We start from the raw sequence: 10,563 nt of genomic DNA, 5'->3' as shown, positions 1-10,563 counted from the left end.
TAGATTATGATATATCTAAGGTTATTAATCATATATTTTCTATTATTAGTGTTGAATCCTTGAATCAAAGAGTTAGGGTTTATCTCCAAAATTGGGGGTTTTGCTTGAAATTAGAAATTAGGTGAATCCTTGAGTTATTCTAGCAATTAGTTGTTGGGTTTTGATCACCTAGTGCCTAATTTGATATTTTACTCCCAAATTACCTGTTTTGACCTTGTGGGCCCCGTTTCCCTAAATTCTAGGGTTGGTTATGACCTAAACTGAATGATAGCAATATATGTATCGTTCTTCATGATTTCTAATCTAGATTTTGAATTTGCCTAGACTTCTTTGATCTTGAGGCTCAGCGGAAGGGGAAAGCGAAGAAGTGATTATTGGTGTTTGTTGTTCGGCTATCCAGGTAGGTTATGGCTTACCGTTGGTGAGACTTCGTATAGCGAAGCATATATTTAGATTATATTATCGGAGAAAGCATGTAAACATTCAGCTATGAAGTTGGGTTGAATATTGCCTTAGGTTGGGCCCTGTTGTGTGATTGGAGCTAGCCACCCCATTGTGTTATGACTTGATTGTTTTATTATGTTGGTTTGATGCCACGTGTGGTTAGTAGATATTGGGAATTGTTGTTCCATCTTGATTGTGATATTGTAGTATTTTACGGGTGGATGTTGACACGAGGATAGAGTTCTATATGACTTGTGTAGCCTCTCATGATATTGTTGGCGTACCCATGTTGGTACTTGTGACGCTGATATATTGTTGGCGTACCATGTTTGTACTTGTGATATTGATATGTTGTTGGCGTACCCATGTTGGTACTTGTGATATTGACCTAATTCTTGATGTTGGCACATGCATTGCACACATTCTCATGATATATTGTTGATACATTGTTGGTACTTGATGAAACACTGTGATTTAGCCGGGCTCGATTTTTAAATGAGAGTGACGAGAGTTCGATATCCGATGTTAGTCCCGGAATCATGGATTGAATGAGTGCATGGACTCCGCGGGTCCCCCAGTGTAGTGCCGGTGAGAACCTTCCGTGGGTAAAGATGAGGGATCTCGTCGGTCTGTTAGACAAAGATCCGGGACGAGTGGCACTTAGACTTAGCGAGTCACCTTGGGTTGTGCTACTGAGACGTGGAGGTATTTCATCCGGAGTACATGTGTACACAGCATTGCATAGCATTGCATTGCATTCATACATTATTGCATTGCATTGCATCATGGCTTATATTGAGATGATTTGGTGTTTCACTTGTGACGTTGGTTTCGGATTGGACATATTGAGACTTGGCACATTTGGGTTTAGATGCTCTACTTAGGTGATGACGTGTACTTGGTTCCGATTATGTTTGACTTATACTTGTTGATTTATTTGCCTATCTTTCTTTATTGTCTGAATTATGTTAGCTATGCTTAGTCGGCCTATGATACCTGCCAGTCTTGAGACAGTACTGATCTGCACTTGCTGCATTCTTTTATGAATGCAGAGTACCAGGTTGGGTCTTCCTTCGTCTCCCGTGGCTGATAGTCGCCATCAGCTTAGCATCGAGTTTTCAGGGTGAGCACGAGTCGTTCGCCGCCTTGAAGACTCCTGTTATTGTTATGTCTTACTTTTCTATTCTGAGACATAGACAGTATTGATGTATATTTATATTCCAGACTTGTATATTTTCACTTATATGCTCTTGTATGGCTTAGACCAGACCCTGGGGGTATTTTCCTTATTTCCGCACTATCTCTATTATATATTATTGTGAGACTTACGTAATTATTCTTTTCCGCTTGATTGATTCATTTAATTATGTTTTACTTATCGTTGGGTTGAGGGTTCGCTTACCGAGGTGGGAAAGGTAAGTGCCCGCACGACTTAGTCGAAATGGGTCGTGACAAATTGGACAATCAATGTTTAAACCAAATGAAAGAACGTGTAGTGCAAAAAGTACAACAGATGTTAATTTATTATTACAATTTTTGTCCAATGTCTTAAAATATTTCCTTATATATTGCAACTGTTTCTTTTCTTTAACTCATATCATATAATAATACACACTACTCAATACGATGTTTTCCTAGTCTTTACCCACATATATTTGATAGTAAGTATATGTTCTTTTTATAATAGCATCCTTGCATTTCTTGCCAAACCCTTGAGATTTACTTCTTATTCAAACTCTTCTTCATTATTTCCTTCTCTTTAAACTGTTGATTTTAGTGCTAAATTTATGAAGAGCATCAAAGATGATAAATGACCAATCAAGGCTTTCAAAGGTCGACCTCAGTAAATAGTATATTGAGAGCATTTTTTAAATTATATTTATTCAACAGCTCCTCGAAAATCTAACCAAAGAAAATCGAAGTTCAAAAATAAAGAAATTTGGTTAAAATTAAAAAAAAAAAAAAAAAATTGCAGTGGATACATGAGTACAAATGAAGCTTTTTAAAAATAATAAGAAAAAAAAGTAAAGGTACGAAAATAACATCTAACCTTGTGCTCCTTGGTATACACCAACTTATGACGACACAAATTTTTTAAGAGAATTAAAATGACAAATCAACTTTTGAAGAACAGAAATAAAAATAAAAAATTCAAGAATTATACCTAAAGAAATTCGGGAAAAAAAAGATCACCATACCTCTTTATCCAATATAAAAATCTTTGGATCCGAACACATTTTTTCATCAAGAGCAGAATTTATAGCATCACACGCTATAAATTCTTCATTGTCTCATTCTTCTTACGCTAGTGATTTTAGTGTTTATATTTACGAAGAACATTGGAAATGATAAAAGATTAATTATTGAAAGTCAAGATTCAACCTCAATAATTAATTAATGTGCTAAGAACCTTTTTTTTTTTTTTGAATTATTTATCCAACAATTCTGGAAATCTGAAGAAAAAAAAAAAGAAGCAAAATTAAAGTTCAAATATGAAAAAGTTTGATTAAGAAAATAAATACTCCAATGAATACACAAGTACAAAGCAAGCTTTAAAAAAGTCATAATAAATAAATAGAAACAAAGGTGAGGAAAATCCATTTAACTTTGTGCCGCCTTGCTATTTATCAATCACCAACTCGTCTCAACACAAAATATTTAAGAGAATTTAAATTAAAATGACATATCACTTTTGAACAGCAAAAGAGAAAAAACGTGTGATATTTTTTGATAATCTAGTGAAATAGTTCATTAAAACTATATATCTTTGAAACTTCGAAGGGCTTTGGTAAATTTAAAGACACAACCTTCATAATGAAAATATGATTTCAAAGTTGCAAGTAAGTTGCCGTTGTTCTTCCCTCCGCCTTCCTTCTTTGTAGTCCGTCATTCATTTTCTCTCCTCCTTCCTTTGTCTTTCTATTTTCTGCTAATCAAAATAGTAATATCGAACTAAATAAGTCACCAAACAACAAACAACACGAAATAAATTTTAATTAATATAAATGCATTAAAATAGAAATATGTATACTAAATCCAAGTTAGCTCTTGAGTTATCACCTAAGAATAAAATGAGATGCAAGAAAGAAAAATGCTACCTGTACTGTTAATGAGGCTTGATTTATAATTACCCATCTAACATTATTTTGTTTGTTATCCAACGAGGTATATATAAGATTTGAACTAAAATATTATAATCATATCAGTCAGTAAACTTTTTGAGATACACTATATTTAAAATCCTATTGATCCTTATCCTAAACGAATTAATGACTATCTAGAATGAACTAATTTTCGACAAAACATTAAAAAAAAAAAAATATACCAAACCTACAAGCTACCTATCAGTAGGGGTGTACAAAGCAAACCGATAAACCGCATCAAACCGATAAATCGAATCAAACCGAGAAAAAACCCGACTAGTGATTTGGTTTGACTTGGTTTGGTGTTGAAAAAAAAAACCCGACCATAATTAGTTTGGTTTGATTTCAGCTAAAAAAAGTTAAACCGAACCGAACCAAACCGATCCGACATTATGTGTATTCGATTTTTAAAATATTTTATACATAAAAATATTTATTTGTAATGTAATTTGTAAATATTTCTTAAAAATTTTCATAGTTTTTTGTCCTTTATCATATTATTTTAAGCTTGAACTTAGAATTTTGAATGCCAATAAGTTTTATATCCCGTGGATGTTAGTAACTTAAATAAAGTCCAAACCAAAACCAACTCAACACTAATGCTAACAAAAGAAATTCAATTCTAATACTAGGAATGACAATAATGTTAGATATCTATTCTTTAGTTTTGCATAATTGGTTTAGAGCGTAAAAATACATAGCTTAATTTTTTTCTTTGTCATGTCATTAATACTTATTAGCCGAACTTATTTTAGCATAACTTAGTATTTAGATTAAAGTCATTTTCTTTATGGCTTATTAATTAGCAATACTTATTTTAACCGATTTTATTATCTTTTTTATTGAATATTTTAATATAATGTCATCACCCATCTCACATTTTGTGTTATTTTCTTAAGAGACACCTTAGTTATATAGTTGTATCTTACTAGGACTAAAGAATTATTTGAAGTAAAAGTCATATGTTTTGGACGAAGACTTTTTTGGAAAAAAACCCGAACAACCCGAAAAACCGAATAACCCGAGAAAATCCGAAGTTGAAAAACCCGAATTTTATTGGTTTAGTTTGATTTATAAATTTAAAAACCCGACACAATTAATTTGATTTGGTATTTAAAAAATCCGAACTAACCCGGTCCATATACACCCCTATCCATTAGGATAAGAGTGAATGATGATACCCATAACATCCATAGTCCAATGGTTACGCCTATTGAGATTAAAAATTTGATTACAAATAAAAATATTTTTTATCTCTTAATTCAAAGCAAATTAATTTTTTTTATGTCAATTAAAATATGGTTATCTCAAATTCATTTTTTCAAATCTCTCAATATAAATTCAGATTAAATTTATTTTATTTTAATTCAACTATCTTTACATATCTTTCAATTTAAATTCAAAATTAAATATCTCACACTATTAGTTTTCAAGAAGTGCATAATAACATATTGGATCTCATTCCAGTTGATTCTTAGAATTTTCACATGTTAAAGACATTCTTATGGATCTCTATCTATCTATTTTATATTAAAAGCATGAACTTCCTAACGTAAAAGCTAAATTACTAAAATGTCCTTTTTAATAATCTAACTACCACCACAACTATTTTTAGAAAAAAAACAACGACCAACCCAACAGTCACTACCTACAAAGTATCAACCCAACAGTCGCAACGATTTTACTATTCAAGGAGCAATAGTCCCTCATAACAATTCCTCTATCTGTGTCCACAGAATCTACTATGGGTTTAACAGAATCGTTGTGGTCAACAATCAATAGCTCCGAACCCACCGTTTGGGATTTACGCCGTGTCTATTCATATATATGTTTTCAAATGGCCGAACAATTTCTCAATCTACATTTACGGTATTGTATGTTCATTTCTTTCTTTACTCTGTTTTACTCTCTCTTCACTTTTACTTGTCCAGTATTCTAAAAATAGATTTTCACTTTTATCACTAAAGATATCAAAAAGATAGCTTTATTTTTTTCCTGCTTTTACCCATAAAAGATAATTACTCACTAAATCATTTCTCAAATCCAATAAAAATATGCATCAATTAATATGGTTACAAGAAAAGATATTCCATTTATTATTTCTTAAACAACGCTTTTCCAGTTGATGCAGGTGCCTGAACTTGAGAGTATATGACATCTACTTTGTTCTTATCTAATTAATCTGCTGACACATATTTCATGCTAGGATGGAAGGCCTGACTTTGAAATTTTTGAGAAGGTGCTTGTGGAATTAGGATAACTTAAAGTTCCTTCTGCTAAATATTGTTAACGTTACATAAGATGCAATGGTAAATTATCAAGAAAATAATAACAATATACATAACTTTTCCTTGACGTTATTCTAAATGTTCTATCAAGGGAATTACAGGTATTTGAGTACACAACAAGTTCAAAGCAGCAAAAGCGATTGAGAACGGAGAAGTGTGAGGACAGATAATTATCATAATTTTGAAATATTCGCTCAATTTAATCCAATTTAGCTTCGAGAATTGATTAAATCAAAAGTTAAATTACTAAATTACCTTCAACAATATCTAAAAATAAAATAAATTGAAGTAACCTTTCTTAAAAAGGCGTGCGTCCTTTCAACTATGTCAACCTTTAGGCTTAAAAAACATTTTCTTTCAAAATTAGTCTCCATCCGTTGGTAAATCTTCAGAGATGAAACAAAGTTTAACATTAGAGTATACTATTGCTAGGGGTGTATGGCCCGTGCCAGCACGAGACAATTGCTCTACAGATAGTTGCAATCATTGAGTTGTACGTCAGAACATCAGCTAACAACACGACTTTAGCATATTATTAGACAATAATGTTGCATAGCAATTCAGTTTTCTTGTTGAAATGTTACAATAGCAAGGAGTGAGTTATTACAAACTGTATCTGTTCAGCCAAAAGTATTGCAGCATTACCCACTTTGTTTACAAATTAAGTACAACCTGGTATGTAGATAATTTAAGCAAATCAAGCTATTAAGCTTCCAAGCAAGCAATATATATGGTGCTTGATATATCTCCAGTTTCATGGCTTCTGTGCAGGTGTAATTGATGTTTGTCCTTATGGCAAGAGTGGCAAAGGTAGCTGACAAACTCTAATGGGTACCTTGAGACACATTACAAAGAAATAAGTAATGACATAATAATAATAATAATAATAATAATAATATAAAAGATATGCTTAAGCACTGCTGCCCTAACAATCGTGATGAATGATGATGACAGATATAACATTCTTACACGAATGGAAGCCAAACATTCTTCTTTTATCATCCTGTTGAATGGAAGCCGTCAATTTGATTATATGATTGTGCCATCACAGAAATGCAGTTATGCTCGGTATTGTTCTATTTTATAGGACCAAAAAAGGCTCAGCAAGCTACAAAAAGCAGATTCCCGAAATAACTTTTTGGATATTTCTCAGTATCCCGACTATTCATGGAGCGTGAGATGCAGGGAACTAATCATTTGCTTCTGGAAAAAATCGAAGAATTTATTGAAAATATAGTTTGCAGCACATTATTATCATATTGATCTATTTGTGAAGCTTGCACAACATAGCAAATTTTGTTATAAAGTCAAAACAGGCATGCAGACAGAATGGACATTTCGTGAACATTATTGACATTTAACTTGAGTATATACCTATAGTTAAAATTTAGAACTTCGAACAAGAAAATTGAAACAGCATATCTTTTAAGAACATGAATCATTTTCAGATCTATTCGTACTCAACCATCGACTCAGTAGAATCCCTCAATTCACGCATATAGCTCTCAGAGTAAATAGTTATACTTACACTCTGTTTGGATAGTTGTTATCCATCGTTTCATAATGTACTGTACTGTGTTGTTTTGTAGATATAATGTTTGGATAGACTATATCGTTTGCTGCTGTAAGAATATTTTTTTGTTTGATTGATCAGATCGTATTGTATCAGAACGGTAAGTTTTACTAAAATGCCCTAAACTATTGGAAATATTGAATTTATTAAGTTGTGCCAAATAATGCATTGTAAATATATTAAATTGTTAAATTAATGCAAATTTTAACAAAATTAATGAAAACAGGTAATGGACAAAAAGAAATACATGTAATTCCGAAACAAGAGAAGAAACCTGAGCAATTAAATATAGTACACTATAAAATCACAAAGTTTTTTCACCAAAAAGTAGGACACAAAGACGAAGAAGGAAAAAGAAAGCAGTTGACGAGCTGGGAAAAGAAGAGAGACGTAGGGCAGAGCATTTGGATGGAGTTAGATAATATAGGGTAAAGGTAAATAGGATTATGAAATATTAAGTAAGGATATAATTGGAAAAAGAAATTAGGTAACAATGGGATAACACCAAATTGGTTGTTACATAAAATAGGGCTTTTCATTGTTACGTAACGACGGAATTTAACAATACAATACGATACATTTTAAATAACAATCAAAACAAACATTGTACTTGTAGTAACGATACAATACAATACAATGGGTAACAACGTTCCAAACACAGTGTTAGTCTACGCAGGCCGTTTGGGCACGATTTGTCAGTAAAAGACCAAAAGGAAATATAAATGTATGAGCAAGTAGAAGACATGGCATGTTATACTTCAATTATTTAACATATACAGGGATATGTAGTGAAAATGCACGTCTTAGTGTGATATTTGATTTTTAGATTGATTTATAAGTTGCTAAAAGTACCAAAGTTAGTTATTGAAATTTTCTAATGTGTATAGGCATAATAAAAGCTACATCTTAAGAAAGTAAAAGGAGAGGAGGAATTACTTGTCAATACTTGTCGACATCTATTTAGCCCATTAGCAACAATATAATACAAGAACTGCTTCTCTTTCAAGCTATGTATAGCAAGTCATAAAGAAAAAAGATTTAGCGTATGTTTTTCAACTATTAGGTATTTAATATCTTAACATATTCGCTCAAATCATCCCATAAAAAATACTTACCACTGATTTACCTTTCTCAAAAGAAACTATCATTCCCTCTGTAGAAAAGCAGATAGATTTAATACCATTCAAAGGATAGCCAAAAGTGGAGCTTGAAAACAAAACTACCCCTAGAATTCAAAATTAAATTCCACAACATACTGAAAACAAAGGTCATGACAATTAATGATATGTGTGAAAAGTTGTTAATCTTACATGATGTAATTCTGAAAGCATGAGGCACAACTAAAGAAGAAGAAATTCCAAACCCATAGTAAGATAAATTTGGATCGAAATCTGATCTAAGAGGTGTAAAGATGTAAAAAGACATCATGAGAGAACATGTGTTATTTTAATCCAAAACTTCACTTTCTTCAAATAGTCAAAATCAACATAAATTCCATGATCACCAACAATGTAGTCATTCATCTTCAAAAACTTATCTTCTTGGGACCTGAATTTTCTTAATTCCGTTAAATTGTTTCGAAAATTTAGATCACGAATCAAGTATGTAACGAACGACAACAAAGTACGAGAAAAAAATTAATAAAATTGGAAATCATAAAAGTTGCTCCAGTAACCAAGTTGTCTAATTACTTTAGCATCACCACACCACCGAATTAATTTGTTTCTTCCAAACCAAGTTCAACAATTCTACCACATCATTTTTCTTACCTGCTATATATTAATTAAAATATGTTTCTTTTATCGAAAGATCTATTTAAAATAATTGTAGAACTAAATGCAATTTCTCAGCTTCTATAGACGAACACTCAGTAGAATTGAGCCTCACAAGGAATATACCCATGAAAATCACGAGATACACATAGAATGAGAATTGGAAAAATAAAGAGATATTACCCGGAATAAGGTGATTGGGACTCAATCAATCTGTATGAGTCACTCAATCAATCAATCAACTAATAACTCAATCCTAAATTAGTTAAAACTGGCTATATGAGTCCTCTATATCTATAAAAGCCCCAACGAATTCTCACAAGAAATATGAATGTCACCACCTTGGATATTAACTAAATTAACTTTGGGAAATGCAAAAATAAAAATAAATTATAGAAGTTTATCAGAATTTCTGGAATTCCATAAAACTGAGAGAAATAATACACTTGGATCACCTGAAAAGTTCCGTTCTCGGTGTTGAAATTTTCTGCTTTCAAATCGTCATTTTCATTGAAAATCGAACTTTGATTGGTGACTTTTTTAGTTTTCTTGCTTTGCTTCCACCCAGGAATAGACCCAAAAATATATTGGTTTTGTTAGGGTTGGGAGTGAAAGGGATGAGTTCGCTGTTCAATTGCAGGGAAGAGATAGGTGGCTGTAGGAGTAAAAGGCACGTAGCTAATTAGTAATGCTCCACTAAACTAAAATAACTAAATTATTCTTGATTTGAAATTTATTGACACCTAAACAGACATGTTGAAACCCTCACTTAGGGTTCGTTTGGTAGATAGTCGAAATTATCTCGCGATTATAATTTTGGGATCAATTATCCCATTTATTGAGATTATTTTATACCATCTAAAAGATGGTATAAAATAATCCTAACATAAGTGGGATAAGAAGGTTTAAGCTGGGATATCCCAACCTATACCTTATACCAAATGACCCCTTATAGAATACTAGACTAGATGTAAAACCCGTGCTTTGCACGGGCCCAACTTAGTGAGATAAACATTTCTTAATCTTATCCTAAGAGCAGTCGTGCAATAAATCTACATAATTAAGCACCTATATCATTTATATTCAAAACGTGATCAATTATTCATTTTTTTCTAATCCTATGCAAATTAAACATTGTATGTATTTCTTTTTCTTACCGTATGAAGAATTCTATGAAAAAATACAAATTGAAAAAAAAAATTAAAACCATATGCCTTAAACATTAAGAGTATCACTTTTTTTAATATAAAATAAAGAACTGAGAGATGAATATATTGTGAGATAAATTTAATTACTAAAATTGCTTAGATGGACGTGTAAAGTATAAGAGGATGGTGTGGAAT

General features: G+C 31.8%; 1 long non-coding RNA gene across 3 annotated transcripts; it reads right to left on the bottom strand.

Moving 5' to 3' along the window:
• Positions 1 to 6,386: 6,386 nt before the first annotated feature.
• LOC132034217 (uncharacterized) lies at positions 6,387 to 9,972 on the bottom strand. 3 transcript variants are annotated; one of them, XR_009408997.1, is made up of 3 exons: positions 9,676 to 9,970; positions 8,385 to 8,601; positions 6,387 to 6,710 (listed from the first exon to the last, which is right to left on the bottom strand). It is a non-coding gene; the product is annotated as an uncharacterized LOC132034217 (long non-coding RNA). The 3 variants fall into 3 exon arrangements; XR_009408996.1 differs by lacking the exon at positions 6,387 to 6,710 and adding an exon at positions 6,756 to 7,078 and having other exon boundaries at positions 9,676 to 9,971; XR_009408998.1 differs by lacking the exon at positions 6,387 to 6,710 and adding an exon at positions 6,767 to 6,878 and having other exon boundaries at positions 9,676 to 9,972.
• Between the last annotated feature and the right edge of the window lie 591 nt (positions 9,973 to 10,563).

Source organism: Lycium ferocissimum, chromosome 10 (assembly GCF_029784015.1).
Source record: "Lycium ferocissimum isolate CSIRO_LF1 chromosome 10, AGI_CSIRO_Lferr_CH_V1, whole genome shotgun sequence".
NCBI classification, from domain to species: Eukaryota; Viridiplantae; Streptophyta; class Magnoliopsida; order Solanales; family Solanaceae; genus Lycium; species Lycium ferocissimum.
This window is presented reverse-complemented; position numbering and strand designations above follow the sequence as displayed.